The sequence below is a fragment of the Callospermophilus lateralis genome, chromosome 10 (assembly GCF_048772815.1).
Source record: "Callospermophilus lateralis isolate mCalLat2 chromosome 10, mCalLat2.hap1, whole genome shotgun sequence".
Classification (NCBI taxonomy): domain Eukaryota; kingdom Metazoa; phylum Chordata; class Mammalia; order Rodentia; family Sciuridae; genus Callospermophilus; species Callospermophilus lateralis.
In genome coordinates, this window is record NC_135314.1 from 106544243 (window position 1) to 106567141 (window position 22899).

Genomic DNA, 22899 nt, shown 5'->3' on the forward strand with positions numbered 1-22899 from the left:
CATCCTTCCCCAAACATTAATTAATTTATGTCAAACAGAAAGTTTATTAATTAATTCAGAAAGTCAGGGAGCTCCTTTTTTTGCCCCCTTTTTAAAAAAGTGATTTGATTTTTTTAAATACACAACAGCGGTGGAATGCATTACAATTCTTATTACACATCTAGAGCCCAATTTTTCATATCTTTGTATATAAAGTATGTTCACACCAATTCATGTCTTTATACAAGTACTTTGTGGGGTTTTTTTTGCATTATAATTCTTATTACCCATATATACCACAATTTTTCATATCTCTGTTTGTATATGAAATATGTTGATACCCAATTCGTGTCTTTGTACATGTACTTTGGATAATGATGTCCATCACATTCCACCATCCTTGCTAATCCCCTGCCCCCTCCCTTTCCCTCCCACCCCTCTGCCCTATCTAGAGTTCATCTAATCCTCCCATGCTCCCACTCCCTACCCCTCTATGAGTCAGCCTCCATATATCAGAGAAAACATTCAGCATTTGGTTTTCTTGGGATTGGCTAACTTCACTTAGCCTTATCTTCTCCCTCAATCACGGAGCCAATGCTATGACATTTTTCATGAGCCGAATGCAGGGATTATCTTTGCACCCCTCTTATTGCATAACTTGCCCTATTGCTATTTCTTTCTATTTTATTGAGCCAAGAAAATAGGAACATTTCTGTTAGCACAGGTAACATGTGTACATGAACACGTTTCCTCCTATACCATTTAGATAAAAGTTTTAAGAGAACTAGACAGTTGACCTGGACTTGCAGTGGTGCTCAGTGGCTCAGGTAAAGCCTTGACGTTGTCTAACGTGTTCTTATGCATCTCTGAAAGCAACAGCCTCCACCTTGAGCACATAACGTGTGCCTAGGGGTAGGTGACCGAAGAAATTCAGAGAAAGAGAAAGCTAATTGTGTTCCTTAGGAATTGTCCTTGGCTGCTCAAAACAGAATTGACTATAGTGACTGAAAATTGAGAGGTTTGTAAAATATGGTGATGGTGGCTCTGTAAGGCCATCAAGGATCCTGCTTCTACTGTTTTTGTTCACCATTTTCGTTGTATGGTTCCTATTTTCGGAGTCAAAAGATGGTTCATGGAGTGTCACCACCAAGGTGGCATCCCGGAAGAGAGAGGAGTGGCGACCTTTGGGTTGGTGTTCTTCTGGTTGGCAGTGGGTGACATGCGAGTAGATGGCTCATCTTTCTTAAACCCTTATGTAATATGGCTGATTCCAACCAGTTACTTTAGACCATAGTCATTTCTTGGGAGAAAACTCTATTGTTTTTCTACAGCATATTTCTACATCTGTTTTCCTCTCTAAGGTAATATGCAAACTCTGGAGGAAGAAGTATGTGCCCAGGTGACTCAGTGCCTTTAGCAATTGCCTGACTGTGTGATGAGTCTTCACAGATATCCTTAGGCCTTCCATGACCAGCATCCTGCTGGGTTCATGTCAAAGTGCGTAGCTATAGAGCTCACAGTTCATTCTTTGGCTACAATGACGCGTTCTCTATGTTATCGATTCCCTTCTTTTCAGCTCTTACTGGATATGGACCCAGGTACCATCCCCTCATCCTAAACATAGCCCTCAAAATCTGCCTACTCAGCAACACACACATCACCTGTGCTTCCAGCTCAGTGTCCACACTGTACAGAAAATGAGGAGGCTCTGAAGTGACCTAGAAATTCCACAAGTCTATCCATGCCACTCTGTCCAGTGCATTGGCTGCCGCACATGATTCTGTGAGACCCCACACATTAGCCTCCTCTTTGAGGTACCAAGAAGGGAAATGGGATAAGAACCCAGTGTCCCTGAAATACCATGATTTATCAAGCACCCTTCCTCTCCAGAGCTCCTGCTGGGAGAGGGGAAGGCACACACCACCTGACCTCTTGGAGACATTAGCATGTTTTCCATCTTTGCCTTTCAAAATACATGAACTCATAAGCTTGGCACTAATAGACCTAAAGTAACCATCTGCTGGAGGAAGATTAGAATTTATTACAAAAGGAAACCATTTATTATGGTGGGAATGAAAAGGGGAAGGAGATATTCTGCTTCTGATATGCAAATGGGATAATGCAGTAAGAAAACTGCCTCCTGAGCCAGGATATTGTCTTGAAAAATGATCTCCCCAACTTTTTTCATCTGTTTTCCTCACCCTTTTGCATTTCAATAAGGAAGCCTGGAGGATCCGCATCAGAGTTCTCTCTGTGTGAAGAAAATTTCCCCCGTGTCTATGAAGCTTTGTGGGGAGGTCAGAGTCATAAAGGGGACTGGGACATGGACACAGGAAACCGTGGAAAGAAGTCGGGGGAGAAAGATAAACGAAAAGGAGAGAACAGGGATACTGACTGCAGAGCCGGCTGGTCCGAAGTGTTTCCAAGTCCCGAGCTTCGGACATCCATCCACCTGTGGTCTGCCAGGCTGAGGACACCCTGGGACCAGCCTCCTGCTCATCTCTGGCTTCTATGGAGCATAAACGAGGAGGCTCTGAAGGGACCTAGAAATGGGCTGGTGTGGCAGGGACATGAGAGCTTACAGAAAGAGCTACAGGGTGGACCACCTCATGGAGAGCAAGGGAGCATCCCAGACTGACGGGAGGAGGTGACCATACCATCAGAAACGAGGAGAGGTGGTATCATCCTCGGCTTTATCCCAACAACAGCCTCCACCTCACTCAGTCCAGTGTGTGCGCCACCCCTCCCCAGCCACAAACCACACAGACTGAAGGTTAATAAGCAGTAACAAGGTGGGAAGAGGGGAACTCTAGAGATGGGCAGTCGGGGTGGGAGACATGGGGCAGAGACCGCTGTGCCCAATGATAGTGAGGACATGTGGTTGCCACCTCATCCCAGGCACGCGGTCATCACCCAGCAAGGGAGAAGGTGGACTCCTCAGCTATCCCTTTCTGCACAGAGGCTGAGAGTTGATTATCTCAAGGGATGGTATGAACAACCTGGTTGGTTAAATCCTGGTGGGGGGAGGCTGTCTTTGCCCATGTGGAATGACAGTAGGAATTTGGAGGGGGACTCTCTCTTACCTTAGAGTTAAAATCCAATCCAGTCATTTACTCCCTCATTTCAATGTTCTGGAAAAAGAAATATTAGAGAACATATTCTAAAATAAACCGACTTTGTAGTGACTTTTAGGAATAACCCAATCTGCTTCCAAATCCTCATGAGCTGCCTTATAGGCTGAACCCATGAGAGGGGAGTTTCACAGCTGGGCAGGGCTGCCTACCTGCAGCCCACGGGGCACGTCCTCTCCCTTCCCTCTGCCTCTCAGCCTCTTCTCCCTTCCCCATGTACAGCTCAGGGGGCTGCAGGAGCCTGGTGATCTGCATGCAGAGCAAGCCACTCCATGAGAGAGACACAGAGGTGTCCTCTCTAGGTCCAGTCCCGCCCCTTCACTCCTCCTGGAATGAGGGTGTTTGTCTAGGCACTAGACAGCAGTAGCACCTCCCTTACTTCTCTCTCTCTCTCTCTCTCTCTCTCTCTCTCTCTCTCTCTTTCCCTCTCTCTCTCTCTCAGTTTGTTCTTTTTAGATATACATGACAGTAGATTGTATTTTGGCATATCATACATACATGGAGTATAACTTCCCATTCTGGTGGTTAAACATGATGTGATGTAGTTAAAGACTTGAATAAGAGTCATTATTAAATTCACATGAATTCATGTTTCAACGGGACTTCAAAGAAATTTTAGACTTGGGGCAGAAAACTTCAAAAACTCTCCCCGTGTGCCCCAGAGATGATCACTGCTACCACCCATTGCCAAACATGTATTCATATATGAACATAGGGAAGTGACGTCCAATTAATTCTACTGTCTTTCCTATTCCCATGCCCCCTCCCTTCCCTTCATTCCCTTTTGTCTAATTCAAAGAACTTCTATTCTTCTGTACCTCCACCCTCACCCCCCTTATTGTGCATTAGTGTCCGCATATCAAAGAGAATATTCACCTTTGTTTTGGGGGGACTTGGCTTATTTCACCTAGCAAGACAGTCTCCAGTTCCATCCATTTACCAGCAAATGCCATAATTTAATTCTTCTTTATGAATGAGTAATATTACATTGTGTATATACATCACATTTTCTTTATCCATTCATCTGTTGAAGGGCACCTAGATTGGTTCCATAGCTTAGCTATTGTGAATTGAGCTGCTATAAACATTGATGTGGCTGCATTACTGTAATATGCTGATTTTAAGTCCTTTGGGTATATGCTGAGGAGTGGGATAACTGGGCCATATGGTGGTTCCATTCCCAGTTTTCTGAGGAATCTCCATACTGCTTTCCAGACTGGTTGCACCAATGTGCAGTCCCACCAGCAATGTGAGTGTACCTTTTCCCCCACATCCTCACCAAAACTTATGGTTACTTGTATTCTTGATAATTGCCATTCTGACTGGAGGGAGAGACAATCCATAAATGGGCAAAGGAACTGAACAGGAGGCACTTGACAGAAGAAGAAATACAAATGTTCAACAAATATATGAAAAAATATTCAACACTAGTAGCTGGAAAAATGCAAATTAAAACTGCACAGAGATTCCATCTCCCTTTACTTCCACTTCCACTTTGAAAAGTATCCAAGACCCCCCAGAAGATGTAGCTGTTAGGACAGGGTGGCAACATGTCAACTACCTAAGAGTGTTTGCAGGAAAAGTCCCCGAGAGTTGGATCCTGCATGTGATTCTACTTTATAGTCATGAAAGACTTTCCATGAAGCCAACCCCCCTCCATGCCAGGCTGTTCAGCTGGGACGTGAGCACTCACATATGAGGAAAGGGCCAGCAAGCAAAAGAAATTGCCAGGGAAGCTTCCCAGAGAATCATTTGTAGTTAAAGACTTGAATAAAAGTCATTATTAAATTCACATGAATTCGTGCTTCAACGGGACTTCAAAGAAATTTTAGACTTGGGGCAGAAAACTTCAAAAACTCTCCCCGTGTGCCCCAGAGATGAGCACTGTCGCCAACCACTGCTGAACATCCTCATTCCCTAGAGACAGAAGCCTTGGTTTTCTTTGCACAAGCCCATGTGAAGCTCAAGAGTGCTCCTAGTTCAGAGTGAAAAAGCTCCAGGGCAAATTTAATCCAACAGGGAAGAAACTCAAAATGATTATAGTACATATTCCAGATGATGTGACAGGCAAATTGTTTTATTTTCTCTTACCACCCCCTTGCCACTGGTATTGAACCCAGGGGTGCTCTACCACCGCACTATACCCCACCCCCAGATCGACCCCATTTTTTGTTTGGTTGGGTAGTTTTTTGTTTTTTGTTTTTGAGATAGGGTCTTGCTAAGTCACCCAGGCTAGGCTCAAAGTCATCATCTTCCCTCCTCAGCCTCCTGAGTCACTACAATTACTACAATTACAATTACAATGTACAACCTGTACTCCCATGCCTGGCTGTATGCAAATTCCTCATATAAATTTTTGGAGGTAATCAAAGTTCTTGAATGTTTAGATATGAATTATCAATATTAAATGAGCTAAAAAGTACCAAATAGGCTTTAAAGGAAATGAGACTAGGAGTTTGTATTCACATAATTTATGCTGTTATTTTGACCTGGTGGGTGTGTGTGCTCTGTGTGTGTGTGTTGGGGGGGGTGGTTTCTATCCAAGAGAGAAGTTGGTTCAGTAAGCCACTGGCTTGGCTATAAAGCTCTGGAAACATGAATGCAGTCCAGTCATAACATTTAGACCTTCATTTCAATCCCATAATAGTTAGCCTAAGTAATGTCTAAATATTTCTTTAAGCCACAATATCCTATTTCCAGCAACAGACTCTAAATCACAATGCGCTTATCTGCAGCTTTCCGGCTGGGAGCAAGCTCCTGCGAGGACCAGTGGTGAGTTCCTCTGAGACCTGCCCACTGTACCAAGGTCTGAAGGAAGACCAGCCAAGGACCTGGGTCTGAGCCCGCCCTGGGGGAATCACTGGGAACCTTCTGTCTCTACTGGCATCCGACTTGGTCCTGGGCTGGCTTCCTATGGAGCAGAGCCGCCTCTGTGACCTGTCTTTGAAATTACAATGATGTGCAATTAAGGGGAAGTTGTTTCGGTTATCAGCAAACAGAGACTCAATTGGCCATCGTTAGGAACATGTATAAATTCCACAGATATTCAAAACATCTGGCCCTGGATGCTTCTCTCCTGCCATAATTGATGTGTTAGGCTGCTGGTGGGTGAAAGCACATTGCAGTGACATCTGTTTCAAGTTAGGGTTAATTGATTCCCTTTGTGCTTCTCTCGCTCTCTCTTGAGCTCTCTCCCCTCCTCCACCCCGCCCCCCCCAACCCAAATACATCAGAAGACACAGATCAGGGAAGAAACATATTTGCATATAAGACTTTCTATTTAAATATCATATTTTAAGAGAAAAGTGTTCAATTAATATGAAACTTTCTGAAATCTTTTACTCTACTATGACCAAACTGAGATCATTGTTCCTGAAATCATAAATAAGACATTGAGTGATTGGTGTGTCCCTGTCATTGATATCATTCTTATCAATCTCTGTTTTTATTAATCACAGTAACTAAGCTCTACGGGACCAGCCTTGCCATGAATACGATTTTCCAAATGAAGAAACATAGATGCTAAGAAGCACATCAACGTGTGCCCCAGCATGAGGGCAGCTGGACTCCTGCCTCAGAGGTCAGACAGTGAAGCCCACACTGTCCGACTGCCCAGGTGGTTGTCAACTGCCTGGTGACCAAGCCACCATGTGGAAGCTGATGGTGCTGCCTGCAGAGCTCAGTGCACAAAGAACTTCCAGAACTAGAAAAGCTGGACCCCGCTGTCCATCCCACCGTCCATAGCAACGTTGAGCAAGGATCGCGACCCACTTTTTATTTCAGGGGTCCATGTGGCCTTCCCCAGTTCTCTGAACCTCTCTGAATCTGAGTTTCCAAAGGTTTGCTGGTTCTGTGTGCCTGGCGTATCTGGTAGGACTGTGGAGGAGAACCAGGGTTAATCTGTATTGAAACTGCATGCGCGAGGAATAATTTCCCCAAGTGTTAAGTCAAAGCTCACCTTGCTAAAAATGTTAACAGATGTTGCCGTGGAGAGAGTTCCCAGGTGTTCCTCTGGGAGTTCTCTGCCGCTGTGGGTCACCTGCACAGAGGACAGGCAGGCTGCCTTGCAAGGGGTCTCTGCCCCACTCTCCTGACAAGGGACCCGTGGCCTCCTCCCAATCTCTTGCACTTGGTGATGCCACTGCTCTCCTGGGCACCCTCGGGGGCACGTGACCTTCCACTCTGGAACATTTTACACTGTTGTCAGACTGTGCACAGTGATGTCTGCAGGCCTGAGCAGCTGGTGGCCATGCCCTGCCTCAGCAGCATCAACCTGCAGGGGACACAACACCATCCAACCTACTTTGGTTTGAGGTCTGCTTAACATACTCTTCAAAGATAGATATTTACTATGAGGTTCAGGTTCAATGAAGCATTCTTTGAAAAGTTAGATGTATAAAGAGGAGTTTTCTGTTTTTATCCATTTAGACTTTAGTTATTAAAGAAACACAAAAAATGCCACTTCACATATCACTAAACTGGGACGCTGAATAGGCACATCATTGGTTAGAGCTTCTTGTTAGGACGCCAACGAGAGGCATCTAACATCCAAGGAAGTTGACAAAACAACATTCTTTTTTATTTTGATTATCTGGGGAGGTTTTTAAAGGTTTGGGTTGATTCTCAGCCATATCATTGACACATGACTACAAACTGCCTTTTCTGAATATACAAGGCCCAACTAAATGCTCAGGTCTATGTAAAAAGTTTCCCCAAACCTGTCATTCTGATTACTTTGTCAGCCATCACACCATGGTGACTTAATGTGACGATGGGTCAAAAGGCTTCCGTAGTTTTGATGATCATATACTCACAACTCGAACAGCTGCGTCGTGCCTCTAGAACAGCATCTATACTGCAGAACTTTCTATCTACCTGTCTTTCTCTCTCTCTTGCTTTTGCCCAATAGACTTTTACAAACAGTGAGACTCGGGTCCTGAGACTCTGCTGTGCCCCAATTCTCCCAACAATGTAAAATGTTCTAAAGCAAAAGGTCATGTGCCCCACTATTTATGATATTCCATTGGGCAAAAAACAAGAGAAAGAGAGATTCATAATATAAATAATCTAAAGACAAAAGCACAGTAGCTTGATTGTGATTATATGATTACCACCATTAAAGTATTTCCAAAAATATAGAGGTTTGGAATAATAGAGTTGCACCTGGTCTAATTTGGTCTTCATGAAAGTTATAAAGTTTAATTGACAACTTATATGGTCGGGGTTGTGGCTCAGTGGCAAAGTGCTTGCCTAGCATGTGTGAAGCACTGGGTCCAATCCTCAGCATCACATATAAATAAATAAATAATAAAGGTACATCAACAAATAAAAAATATTTAAACAGAAAAAAAAAAGCTCAACTGAAGGTTTGTACACTCAGTAAAGGACACTGGAAAGAACAGTGCCTTCTGGTGGGAATTCACAGACCCCTTTCTGCACAAGCTATGGGTTGCCAAAATTGGTTCCTTGTCTGTTAGCATGCTTTTAACAAAAGTAACAGAGGAGCTGAGTGCAATGGAATATCACGCCTATAATCTAGCAGCTCGGGAGGCTGAGGCAGGAGGATCATGAGTCAAAGCTAGCCTTAGCAAAAGTGAGGCACTAAGCAACTCAGTGAGGCCCTGTCTCTAAATTAAAAATACAAAATAGGGCTGGGGATGTGGCTCAGTGGTCAAGTGGCCCTGAGTTCAATCCCCAGTACCAAAAAATAAATAAATAAATAACAGAGTTGCTGGGCATAGTGGACCACACGTGGAATCCCAGCAATTCAAGAGGATGGGGCAAGAGGATCACAAGTTTGTGGCCAGCCTCTGCAACTTAGTGAGACTCTAAGCAACTTAGCAAGACACTGTCTCAAAATTTTTTAAAGAGCCTAGGGAAGTAGCTCCTTGGTAAAGTGCCTCTAGGTACAATCTGCAAAAAAAAAAGTAAATAAATAAAGATAAAGTAACAGAGAACACTGCATAAGACATAGCATGACTCGTGGCCTCATGTACCTGGAGGACCGGATCATTGGTTCAGGAACCTGCACCTTCTCTCTGATTGTTCAGCTTGGCCATCAGGCTCATGTCCACCACCTTACTGCAACGGGGCTGCAGCATCTCCACGTATTGCTTCTTTACCCCTGCCCCAAGAAAGGAACTACGAAAGGTGTATCTTTCTATGGTGCCTCTTAATAAAAAATAACAATTTTCCCGAACATCTCCCAGCAAATCTTCCCTTACAGTTCATTGGCTAGAATTGTAACATTTGATCAGTGCTATTTCTGTTACTGTCATGATTTATAATTGTCTTAAACTTATTAACTTTGCCCTTCAATGGCGAGAGAGTTCAGACTCCCTTAAAGTAAGTCCTTTCCCAGTCCTTCACCAAAATAAAAGTTCTGTGTAGACATGGAAGGATCAGACATGGGGGACAGCAGTGTCTGCCACAAATACCTCAAAAATAAAATGTTCTCGTGAACAATTACAAGAAGAAAACGCCAATTAGAAAGAAGAAAATGTAGAGGTGAAATATCTCAGAGGAAATTTTGTGCAGGAATTACTTTAAAGTTCTCAGTAAATAAATGATATTGTATTTTAGATTGTCACCAGAAATTATATTGAAAGAAAACTGGTGCAGTGCTTGGAAATTTTAACAGTTATATGAGGGGGAAAGAGAATTACATAAATTAATATTATTCTGTCTATATCCTATGGAACGGGCTTCCAGTTGGCATCGAGATGCTTAATTAGATAAACAGATCAAAGTTTTCTATCGCAGTTGATTTAACTACTCTCTAGAGGCTATACTTATGTATATATAAGTGCATATACGTTTGTGTCCTGTATGTTTTAAGGAGTAATCTAATACTGGCTCTTGGGGAAGAGGGAAGCGGAGTCCAGGCTAGCTCTACGTTGTGTCTAGGACCATTCCTTATGAGATCCTGTTATACACATATGAACATGTGGGCGGACTTTCACTCTGTCCTCCTGTGCCCCCTGTGCTTTGGAGACAGAGGTTTGAAAATGAGAAATCCTTTCAGATGTCAGAGCAGGACCCCACCCTTCAGGAGAAACTCAGCAGGAGGGTGAGGATGTGGTTCAGAGAGCAGACATAGACACAGAAGGATCAGAGGTGGGGGAGAGCTTCGGACTTCTGGTCTGGTGTAAATTTCTTATCAGTTTACACTGCCTTCCACAGGCTTGGTGGTTACCGAAGGGTCAGGACTGAGCAGACAGGGAGAGCGACGGCATAACGTGTGAAAGAATGACCAGCACATTCTCTCAATATTCATTTAGAAGCATTAATTGTCCTCCAGGGTAAAGAGACCTAGGATGGGTGGTCGCTATATTTGGAGCTCAAGACAGGAAGCAATGGGACAAAGATGGCCAAAAGAACAGGTGCAGGAAGATAAGAAGCACGGGGAAAGATGTGCCATGTAAGCCACCAAGGAGGTGAGAGAATTTTTTTAATATTTATTTTAAAGAGAGAGAGATTTTTTTAATATTTATTTTAAAGAGAGAGAGAATTTTTTAATATTTATTTTTTAGTTTTCGGTGGACACAACATCTTTATTTTATTTTATTTTATTTTAATGTGGTGCTGAGGATCGAACCCAACGTCCTGCGCATGCCAGGCATTACTGCTAGAACCACATCCTCAGCCCGCAAAGTTATATTTTTAACCATTAATTTTTTCAGTCTCTTTTTACCGCCTCAGAAAAATAATAAAGTACTCGACCATTATTGAAAAGACTTTTCTGCCACTATTTGTTGAACCGAGAGAGACAACCCAAGTCCAAGCTTAGTACACACATGACATTGACCCCTGAGCTCCAGCTTTCACTAAGTGGACTTGGAATCTGGACACTCCCTCAACAGACAATGCAAAGCTATGTTGTTCAATGTCCTGGTCACTTTCCAGGCACCTTCTTCATCTACACCTAAAAGTGACTACAAAAAAACTCCTTTTAACCTGAGATAATTCAAGCTATTAATGGCACTAAGGAGGTCATGATCCATGGATCGTATCCTAGACAGATAGGGACAACTTTGCCTGTGTACTGGAAGCTTGGTAAGGCAAATGTTGACTGCAGCTTGGCAAACTGGTGAGTCAGCTAAAAATCCTTCCAGATTCTGCAAGTGGCTTCTCAACCATGGAAAGAGCAACTCAGCCAAGAGCTTCTCATATTTATCCCAGCGTCTTACAAATCCTTCCCAGCACTATTCCTCTCTAGACTAAGAACTAATCTAATTATTTCAGGACCCCCCCAAAGCCACAAAGCTTCAGCTCCAGAGAGTCCGACTCCTACATTCACTGCCAGGCACACACAGAAAGCCGTTAATCCTGCCCAACTGAAAGTCTGTGCTGCTTCCGCTTTCTCTGAAAATGTCCATGGTTTCAGAGAGGCCTTAACGAGATGTATTTCTCTACACTGATAGCTCTCACTCACTTTTATGATGTGCAGCAGGTGACAAGGGTTTCATCAAACCCAAAGAGAAGAATCACCTAGTAAACAACGCCTGGGCCTTGACTTACCACTTCCTCGGATTGGGACGTAGATTCACAAGAGAACATGCTTCAGCTGAGATTGTTTAAGAATATGTGAATGAGTCACAAGTATCCAAGTCAATACAGAGTTCAAATCATTATTTAAGAAATAATGTCCTTGGGGATGAGGATTTCTTTTGGAGAACTTTTCCTAATTCCTAGTCATTCATCACATAACAACTGACACTCATATCCGTTGAGGTAGATCCCAGGGGATAAAACCCCCAGAAGAACTCTTCCAAGTAGATCCTCTTAGCCCTTCAAGTCTTCATTCATTCAGTAAGGCTGGCCATGTAATTTGGAGGGCTCAGTACAAAAATGAAAACATAGGGCCCTTTATCCAAATGGTATTAAGAAATGCAGGACAGCAGAACATCAAAACAAGAGCGCATCCCTTGAAGTGCAAGGTCCTGGTCATTGATGACACAAGTCAGTCCTACTCAGGAATCCAGCCTTGTATTTGCTACCTACTGTGCATTTTGTGGAATAACGCAGAGGATGACACTGTAAATGGGAAATAGTTTGCCTTCAAGGAGTTTATTGCCTAGCATGAGCGTTAAGTCCTGTTCAGAATCTGTTAGTCAAGCCTTCCTAATTACTTTGAGGAAGATCCAAGATGGCGGGCTGGAGGCAGCATTTCTAATTGCTCATGGTGGAAGTTCTGCTTCTCAGCAAGGTGGGTGAAATAGGGCTTTTACTAAAATTTGATGTTTGGCAGTCAGCGTGTCTTAGAGACTCAAAAATTTGGGTGGATTGACCAAAAAACAAAGAGCACATTGATGCTGGGCCAGTTGTAGCAGAAGCAGAAGCAGTGCTGGTTCAGCAGGAGGGGAGAGGCACAGAGAGGAATAGATTTGGTGTGAAAAACATAAGAACATAAAAGAAGCCAGAACTTAGCTGATGCAGAGGCTGCACTGTGCACTGGTGCCTGAAAAGTGCCCTGTGTTTTCCAGCTGGCCGGGGAGAGCTGAGGCCACTCTGCAGCTGCCTCTGAGGAGCCAGGAGCCCACAGCCAGTACTGCCATACTACCATGAGGCAAAACAGGCACAGAAAAGACCATACACAGGGGATTCAAGTCAGAAAAGCAAAGGGGAGGCCAACCCACCTCTCCTTAGAGTCCTGCAGGTCACAGGAGCAGATGAAGCGGGTCAGGGTTCTGAGCAGGAGGGAGTGACCAAACTCAGGATGAAGCCTGGGAAGGCTGTGTTCCTGGGCAGCAGCATGTGTGTGGGACTGACTGGCCCCTCTGCCCCACCCGTGGAACTTGGGAGGTTCCTGAGATCCAGAGCCCCCAGAGATGGGCGACTGCCAGGCCATAGGGGTGTGCTGATCCAATCTCCCCCTGATCAGACCTAAGCCCCAACATGGGACTCCCCTCCTAGAGCTGTGCTGTGGCTCCACCCGGGAGGACACTGATTGGTCTGTGCAGAAACACTCCAGCTGGCAGTGCCTTCCCCTTCCTTCCTCACACTGGTGAGCAGGGAGGCCGAGACCTACTTCAACCAGCTTCAGGCTTAGGCCATCCAACTAGCAGCACAGAAAGCAACAGAAAAAGAGAAAGGGTTAATAACCCCCAGTCCTTGTTCCCACACTTAATTCATGTCTCAAGAAGAAAAGGAAAGAAGGACAGATGCGCCTAGTCAGGAACCATCCTCTCTTGCTAGTTTGAGCACCTCAGTGGAAATGATTCCTTCATTTCTCATTAAGAGCCTTTTCCCATGTGTGTGTCTTCCTGTGCTGATTGGTTGATGGACATATATTCATATACATATTTGTTTCTTTTATTCTCATTTTTAGAATTTTTTAATGCAGTTATTTTTCACTGCCTTGTGTTTTGAGGGTGAGTTTTTGATTGGCATATATTGGTTTTGTTTTGTATTATTTTCAATTCTCTTACTCTCTTTTCTTCCCCTGATAACAGCCAAATTCTATTATTCCCTCTTTCTCTCTCCCTTTGATTTATTTGTTCTCCTTATAACCATCACCTGCTACAACTCTTTTGCATTCTGCTGTTCACTTTTTGAAATTGTAAAGTTTTTTTTTAAATGTTGTATTCTAATTAGATATACATGATAGTAAAATGTATTTTCATATATTATACATGTATTGAGTACAACTTCTCATTGTTCTGGTTGTACATGATGTAGAATTATACTGGCAGTGTAATCATATATGCTATTGGAAAGTAATGTCTGATTCATTCCACTGTCTTTCCTATTCCCTCCTCCCTTCCCTTCACTCCCCTTTGTCTAGTCCAAAGTACCTCTATTCTTCCCTAACCACCACCACCACCTTATTGTGAATCATCATCTGTACATCAGAGAAAACATTTGGTCTTTGGTATTTGGAAATGGATTATTTTGCCTAGAATGTATTCTCCAGATCCATTCATTGACTGGCAAATGCCATAATTTAATTTTTTTATGGCTTAGTAATATTGCATGTATATATGTACCATATTTTCTTTATCCATTCATCTGTTGAAGGGCACCTAGGTTGGTTCTATAGTTTAACTATTATGAGTTGAGCTGCTATAAACATTGTAGTGGCTATGTCATTGTAGTATGCTGATTTTAAGTCCTTTGGGTATAAACACAAAAGTGGTCTACCTGGGTCAAGTCATAGTTCCATTCCAAGTTTACTAAGGAATCATCATATTACTTTCCAGAGTGGTTGCACCAATTTGCAGTACTACCAGCAACGGATGAGTGTGCATTTTCCCCCACATACTCTCCAACACTTATTGTGGCTTGTTTTTTTGTTTTTGTTTTGTTTGTTTTTTTTTTGTTTTGTTTTGTTTTTGATGATTGTCATTTTGACAGGAATGAGATGGAATCTCAGTGTATAGATTTAATTTGCATTTCTCTAATTGCTAGAGATATTGAGGGTTTTTTAATATGTATTTGTTAGCCAATCATATTTCTTTTTCTGAGAAGTGCCTGTGCAGTTCCTTAGCCCATTATTGATTGGGCTATTCATTTTTTTCGTGTTAAGTTTTTGAGTTCTTTATATATCCTGGAGATTAATGCTCTATCTAAGGTGCAGGTGGTATAGATTTTCTCCCATTCTGTAGGCTCTCTCTTTGTGTTCTTGATTGTTTCCTGTGCTGTGAAGAAGCTTTTTAGTCTGATTCCATCCCATTTATCGATTCTTGATTTTACTTCTTGTACTTTAGGAGTCTTGTACAGGAAGTCAGTTCCTAAGCTGACATGATAAAGAGTTGTACCTACTTTGTTTTCTATTAGACTCGGGTCTCTGTTCTAGTGCCTACATCCTTAATCCACCTTGAGTTGAGTTTTGTGCAGGGTGAGAGAAGTTTAATTTCATTTTGCTACATATGTATTTCGGTTTTCCTAGCATTATTTGTTGAACAGGCTATCTTTTCTCCAATGTATGTTTTTGGCACCTTTGTCTAGTATGTGATAACTGTATTTATGTGAGTTTGTATCTATGTCTTCTATTCTTTACCATTGGTCTATGTGCTTTGGTGCAAATACCATGCTGTTTTTATTACTACACCTCTGTAGTATAATTTAGTTCTGATATTGTGATGCTTCATGCTTCACTTTTCTTGCTAAAGATTGCTTTGTCTATTCTAGGTCTCTTGTTTTTCCAAATGAATTTCATGATTGCTTTTTCTATTTCTATGAAGAATGTCATTGGGATTTTCATAGGAATTGCATTAAATCTGTATAGTGCTTTTGGTAGTAGGGCCATTTTGACAATGTTAATTCTACCTATATAAGGGCATGGAATATCTTTCCATTTTTTAAGGTCTTCTTCAATTTCTTTGTTTAGTGTTCTGTAATTTTCATTGTCTTTCACTTCTTTTGTTATATGAATTCCCAATTTTTGAGGCTATTGTGAATGGGATAGATTTCCTAATTTCTCTTTCAATAGATTCATCACTGATACATGGGAATGCAATTGATTTTTGGGTGTTAATTTTATTTCCTGCTACTTTAATGAATGCATTTATGAGTCCTAGAATATTTCTAGTGGAATTTTTTGGTTTCTTTTAAATGTAGAATCATGTTGTCAGCAAATAGGGGTAGTTTTGAGTTCTTCTTTTCTGATTCATATCCCTTTAATTCCTATCTTCTGTCTAATTGCTCTGCCTAGAGTTTCAAGGACAATGTGAATTTGTAAACTCTTTTGTAGCTTCCTGTCACATTTACTTTTCTCTTAATGAACTATATTTTTACCATCTTTTAGAACTAATTAGTTTATTTAACTCCTGTCCCACCTTTAATGCTGTTGCAATTTTTATTTTTGTGGATAACATGGTTGACACCTGTTGTTTTCTATGTCAGATCTAGTTTATGGTTACTTATTGTTTTTGCTGTTGGCAATTGCTGATCTCACCATTTCTCTTTTTGGTGATGTCATAGTAGGAACCAGGTATTTATTTTAATGCTGTATATTTTTGTATTAGTTCTTGCTCTTGTTTCCCCCTATTCTGTGAGGTGCTGGGAAATTACAGAGAGACTACCACTTCACAGGGTAAAGACTCTGTTGCTGAACTAAACTCAACCAAAAACAGGGCATCGTGCTCCACACACAAATTAATGACACTTGGTCTCCAAGGAATAGAAGAGACAAAAACACAAACTAATGACCAGGTCCCAAGAAGAAATGTCTATGGATGCCCCCCCTGCTCCCACCCGTGGCATCCACTGCTACAGCAATAACAGAAAATTAACAAAATCTGTGGATACCACACCTATGTGGAGGTCTCAATATAGAACATTCTAGTATACTCTGAAAAGTGAAGACTGCCCTAAAAAGGCCCACATACGAGAGTGGAAGAAAAGTCTCTCCCAAAGATGCATGAAACCTAACACAGGAATAAAAGAAATATGAAAAAGCAAGCTCACACATCACCTCCTAAAGTTAATAATTCAATAGCAAAAATGACCCCAAAGATATTAAAGAGAAAAAAAATAAGATAAAGTGTTCAAAAGACTGATTTATAAAAATGATCAATGAATTCCAAGAGAACACAATAATGGGGCTGGGGATTGGCTCAAGCGGTAGTGCGCTCGCCTGGCATGCGTGCGGCCCAGGTTCGAGCCTCAGCACCACGTACAAACAAAGATGTTGTGTCCGCCAAGTACTAAAAAAAAATAAATGTTAAAAAATTCTCTCTCTCTCTCTCTCCCTCTCTCTCTCACTCTTTCTTAAAAAAAAAAAGAGAGAACACAATAAAACAACTGAATGAATAAAGGAAGTCAGTACAAAGTTTGCATGAGAAATTCAATAAGGAGATAGAAATATTGAAATAGAACCAAACATAAATATTGGAAATAAAAGACACAGTAAATCAAATAAAATAGTCAGTTGAAAGTCTCTGATAGAGGAGATCAGGCTAAACATAGAATCTCAGAGCTGTAAAACACAGTGAGTGTCCAGCCTTGAACCCTTAGACAGCATTAATGAAAAAAAGAAAAGAAGTTCCATAATCAGAATACACAAGAACTCTGGGGCAACAGTAAGAGACTAAATTTAAGAATCACTGGAATTGAGGAGGGATGTGAGATGCAAGCTAATAGAATGGATAACCTCTCCAGGGAAATAATAACAGAAAATTTTCCAAGCTTTCAGAATAAGATGAACATCCAGATACAGGAGGCACTCCAAACTCTGAGTAGTTAAGATAAAAAAAAATAAATAACCTTTCTATGATGCATTATAATTAACACGACTAACATGTCAAACAAACATAGAATTTTAAAAGCCTCAAGTGAAAAATGTCCAGTCATATTTAGAGGCAAGCCAATAAGAATCACTCCTAATTTCTCAGCACAAACTCTAAATTTAGGAGGGCTTCGAATGGAGTGCTCCAAATTCTGAAATAAAATAACTGTCAACCCAAATTGCTATATCCAGCAAAGATATCCTCCAAAATTGAGAGTAAATAAAAGCCTTCCAAGATAAGCAGAAACTAAAAGAATCCATGACTACTAAACCAGCACTATACAACTTTTAAAAATACTCCACAATGAAGAAATTTTTTAAAATGCCAGAACTCACATGAATAAATCTCATTTGGTAAGTAGCTAAGCAAATGAGAAACATGACCAAATTAAACATTATAAATAAATCAAAAATGGCAGGACTTAATAAACATCTCTATAATAACACTGAATGTAAATGAAAATGAAAGACAATGAAAAGACATATGCGTGCAGAATTAATTACAAAACAAGACCCAACTAGATACACTTTATAGTCAAAAACAGCTGGAGGTTGAAAGTGCAAGAATGGGAATTGATACATCACGTGAATGAAGCCCCAAAACAAGCAGGAATAGCTACTCTCATATCTGACAAAGCAGACTTCAAACCAAAATTAATCACAAGACACAAAGAAGATCATACTGGAAAGGGGAACAATCCAACAAAAAAGATAGAACAATAATAAATATTTATGTCCCAAATATGAGTGCAACTAATTACATAAATGAGAGATTACTTGAATTGAAACCTCAGCTAAACCCCAGTACAATAATACTGGGTGAACACACCTTGTTCACCAATAGATAGGTCATCCAGACTTAAACTCAGTAAAGACTCTTTGGATCTGAAAAATATTGTAAATCAAAAGGGCTTAACAGACATCTATAGCATATTTCATATAAGAACAGCTGAATATATTTTTTTTCTCAGTGGCCCAAAATAGACACTACTTTAGACCACAAAGAAATTTCTATCAAATAAAAAAATAATACAATTCCTTGCATCTTATCAGATCATATTGGAATGAAATTAGAAATCAACATGGAAAAATCCTATAAAACTATACAAATACATGGAGATTGAATAATGTGAATTTGAATGATGAATAGGTAATAGAAGAAATCAGGGGAGAATTTTTTAAATTCTTGTATTCAAATGATAATAGGAATACAACATACCAGAACCTCTGGGACACTATGAAAGCAGTTCTAAGAGGAAAGTTTACAGCTATGAGCGCCTACATAAGAAACTCAGAAAGATCCCAAATGAACAACCTATAATGCATCTCAAATAAAAAAGAACAAACCAATTCCAAAACCAGTAGAAAAATGAAAATAATTAATGTCAGATCTGAAACCAAAAAAAACTTGACAATAAAAAAGAGTCACTTCTTTGAAAAAATAAACAAGATTGATATCAAGCTAATCGAGAGAGAGAGAGAGAGAGAGAGAGAGAGAGAGAGAGAGAGAGAGAGAAATTAATAAAATTAGAGATGAAGAGGGAGAAAACACCACAGACATCACAGAAATCCAACGGATCATTAGAGACTCTTTTGACAACTTCTACTCCAATAGATTGGAAAACCTAGAAGAAATGGACACATTTCTGGACAAATACAATCTTCTGAAACTGAATCAAGAGGACATAGAAAACAGAAATAGACCAATAACTTGTAATGTGTTAAAAGCAGTAATAAAAATTCTTTCAAGAAAAAGAAAAAATAAAGCCAGGATCAAATGGATTATCAACTTACTTCAGCCAAACCTTTAAAGAAGAACTAATGCCAGTACTTTTCAAATTATTCCATGGAAAAAAAGGATGGAACATTTCCAAATTCATTCTATCACACTCCTACTAAAACCACACAAAGACACATCAAGGAAAGAAAAGAACCAAAATCCCGGGTGAACTTAGATGCAAAAAATGCTTAATTAAATATTAGCCAATCACATTCAACAATCTGTTAAGAAAATTGTAAACCACTACCAACTTAGTTTTGATCCAGAGATGGAAGAATGGTCTAATATATGCAAATCAATACAAGTAATTTCATCACATAAATAAAAGTAAAGGACAAAAAATACTTAGCCATCTCAATAAAAATGGCCTTCAACAAAATTCAGCTCACATTCATTCTAAAAACACTGAAAATATTAGGGATAGAAAGAACCTACCTCAACATTATAAAGGCTATATATGAAAAACCCAAAGCCAACCTCATAGTAAATGGGAGAAAACTGAAAGCATTCCCTTTAAAATCTGGAACAAGACAAGGATTTCCACTGTCACCACTCCTGTTTAATATAGTGCTGCAAATTCTAACCACAACAATTAGGCAAGAGAAGAAATTAAAAGGGATAAAAATAGGAACGGAAGACGTCAACACACCCACAACAAACTGTGGAACAAGCCTAGGTGTCCATCAGTGATAAATGGACAAAGAAGACAATGGAATTGTGTTCAACCATAAAGAAAATGAAATTATGTCATCTGCAGGAAAATTTTGGATGGAAGCAGAGACCATATGTTAAGCAACGTAAGTCAAACTAAGAAGGTCAAGGGAGGTATATTTTCTCTCATATATGGAAGGTAAAGGGGAAAAAGCGTGTCAAGGGATCTCATGAAAATCAAAGGACAATCAATAGAGGAAAGGAGTGGGAAAGGAGGAGGGAGGAGAAGGGCTAGGGAGTGACATTGGCCAAATCATGTCGTTGTGTTGTGTATTGTACACATGTGCAAATATGTACTAGCAGATCCAAACACTGAAAATAACTCTAACACACCAATAAAAATGTAGGGGAAAGGAGGTACTAATTACATTTTAAAACGTTGGCTAGGGCTGGGGATGTGACTCAAGCGGTAGCGTGCTCGCCTGGCATGCACGCTGAGCTGGGATCGATCCTCAGCACCACATACAAATAAAGATGTTGTGGCCGAAAACTAAAAATAAGTATTTAAAAATTCTCTCTCTCTCAAAAAAATAAAATAAAAATAAAATAAAATATTGGCTATTTGACCCTGAAGAAGGAATGAAGAAGTGCACATTCATGTAGGTGGCTGGGCAGGGTATTCCTCTCTTATGCTATGCCATGAGCACTCCTGTCATCTTTTCCATGAAGTTCTTCAAAGCTTTTGAAAATGATATTTCTTCAGACCAAACTGATTTCCACCTAAGTCTGTCGGGCTCATCCTGGCTATACTTCCTGGATCCTCACTGAGGATCCCCAAATTTGATTTCCATCACCCCAGTTGCTCTTGTGCCTCTCCAAACCTTGCCTTCCAAATGTTTACAGTCATTTTTTAGCTTTATGTTTAATTGTGTGGTTTGGTCTTTTTTTGTTGTAAGCTCCCTAAGTACAGGTGCGATTCTTCATGGCTGATCACTGCCTAGCTGAGGTCTAGAGCCAGAGTGTCTTTACTAATATATATATAATATATATGAATATGTATATATAATATGTATATATATAAAAATATGTATAAATCTTTGAATCCTAACAGATGTGTAGATACAAGGAACAAGAAGCCAAAAGGGGAAAATGTAAGTAAAAAACTAGAACAAAGCTACAAGCTATAGTTGGAAAAATAGCAAAAATCCCAATTTGCTGGAAAGTATTGTTAGACCTAGTCCAGGAGGATGGGAGGATGGAAGAGCCTGAGTAGTGGATGGGGCGACACCACAGAAGTTCTTGAGGCCCTAATGCAGGACTTTATATGTCACTAGAGAGGTCATAGGGAAGTTATTGTGAATATTTTTAACTTGACAACTATTTTTTTAAAGCAGAACATAAAAAAAATATCAAGTGGATTCTATTCTGAACAGAAGAGGCAATTGACTAGAGAACAGACTTAAAGTTTAGGCATGAATCTGAATCTAGGAAGGGGACTTGGGGAAAATGTGGGAGAGCAAAGATGAAGACCAGAGAGGCACTTTAAACCATTGTTAACCAAGCAGGGGATTTAATCATCCAACTTCTCACTCTGGGGAAATGTTTTTAGAAAGTACCCTTCCTCTTTTCTCTAATCTGTTGTTGAATTAATAAACTATTAACTACAGCACATTTGCTGAAACAGGAACTTAGGCTGAGAAACATTCATGAGTTCAGCCTACGCTAACCACATGCAGAGTTTCACTTTCAGTCATGTTAGCTTAAAGCATGTTTTACAGCACTTTGCACTTTTTTTCTTTTGCTTTTCTTTCTTTTATTTTTGCTTTTAGAGGGGTGTTTTAAAATGGATTATGAAAAGATTACCTTATGCTAGAATCCATATCACTTCCAGATATCTGAGGATATTCTGAAATGGAAGTGGCATATACATGAAATTAAAAAGTTCCCCAAAGTTGGGGACTTAGCAAAAATTACAGAAATGAAACATATCCATCCTGGGAAAAGTTTTTTTTTGTTGTTGTTGTTGTGTGTAAGTTACATGTATAAGTCAGAGAAACCTAATAGAAAGAATTCTCTGCAGTGTAGAAGCATTTGGCAGGTCTCTCTATGAAATGACCTGCTGCCATTGATGCTTTCATACTGCAGTACCTCGATCATCCAGAGAAGACGATGTTGGATTAAGGTAGAGAAGAGGATAGGCAGCTCCTCTCACGTCTTGACACACTGTGACTTCAGTGGCTATAAAGTTACTTGGTAGAAAGGAGATTGCAAGGAACTTGATCAGAACATGCACTTTCAAATGCAAGGGCTTCTATTACTGGCCTTATGACTCAGATGTCATTCCTAATAGGGTTATTTTTTGGTTGCTGTTCAGTTTTTTGAACTCCTACTAGCTAATCTATGAAGATGAATCATAGCCCGCTTCAGATCCTTCATCCATTTTGAGACCTTCCTTTAAACTGCCCAAATTATTCATCAAATCAATGTGTATTAGCAATCATTTATTCATGATGTCAACATGCGTTGTCTATAATGTGCCAAGAACTGTGCTGAGTACAGATGATGAAAAATAGTGATAAGACAATATGCCCAAAATAATTTTCAGTGCTCTATCGTCTACTTTGAAAATATATTCAGAGAATACTGAATGCAGGGCCAGCCTTGCTGAAAACATTTTGTCTCTCACATCAAGATATTTACAGATTCTAGTACTGAGGTTTGGATAAGGAAAATATGTGCCAGGGATAATTTAAACAATATTCATAGATACCTCTTCATTATCTCTAGAGGAAGGATCCTGCTCTGCTACAATCTAATGAGGAACAAGAGGAGAATAAATGTCCCTTCTGGAAAGAGCTTTTCTGTACTTAGGAAATTGCATTGGCATTCCACTTTACTGTATTTAACGTCTATTAGAGGTACTTCGAAATATCTTTGCAAAAGGTCCCCAAATCTCTCCTCATTTTCTTTTAAAAGAATTGAGGGACAGAGCATAGATGGTCTGTTTGGACTTAGAATAACTAGCCACACTCAGATAAGGAGCAAATCTTGGGCTGGGGATGTGGCTCAAGTGGTAGCAAGCTTGCCTAGCATGCGTGAGGCACTGGGTTCGATTCTCAGCACCACAT

The 22899-nt window shown here is 40.4% G+C and overlaps 1 long non-coding RNA gene across 1 annotated transcript; it reads right to left on the bottom strand.

The window, feature by feature from the left end:
• Positions 1-2402: 2402 nt before the first annotated feature.
• LOC143408330 (uncharacterized) lies at positions 2403-11689 on the bottom strand. Its single transcript, XR_013092471.2, has 3 exons — positions 11631-11689; positions 3063-3110; positions 2403-2488 (listed from the first exon to the last, which is right to left on the bottom strand). It is a non-coding gene; the product is annotated as an uncharacterized LOC143408330 (long non-coding RNA).
• Positions 11690-22899: the final 11210 nt, after the last annotated feature.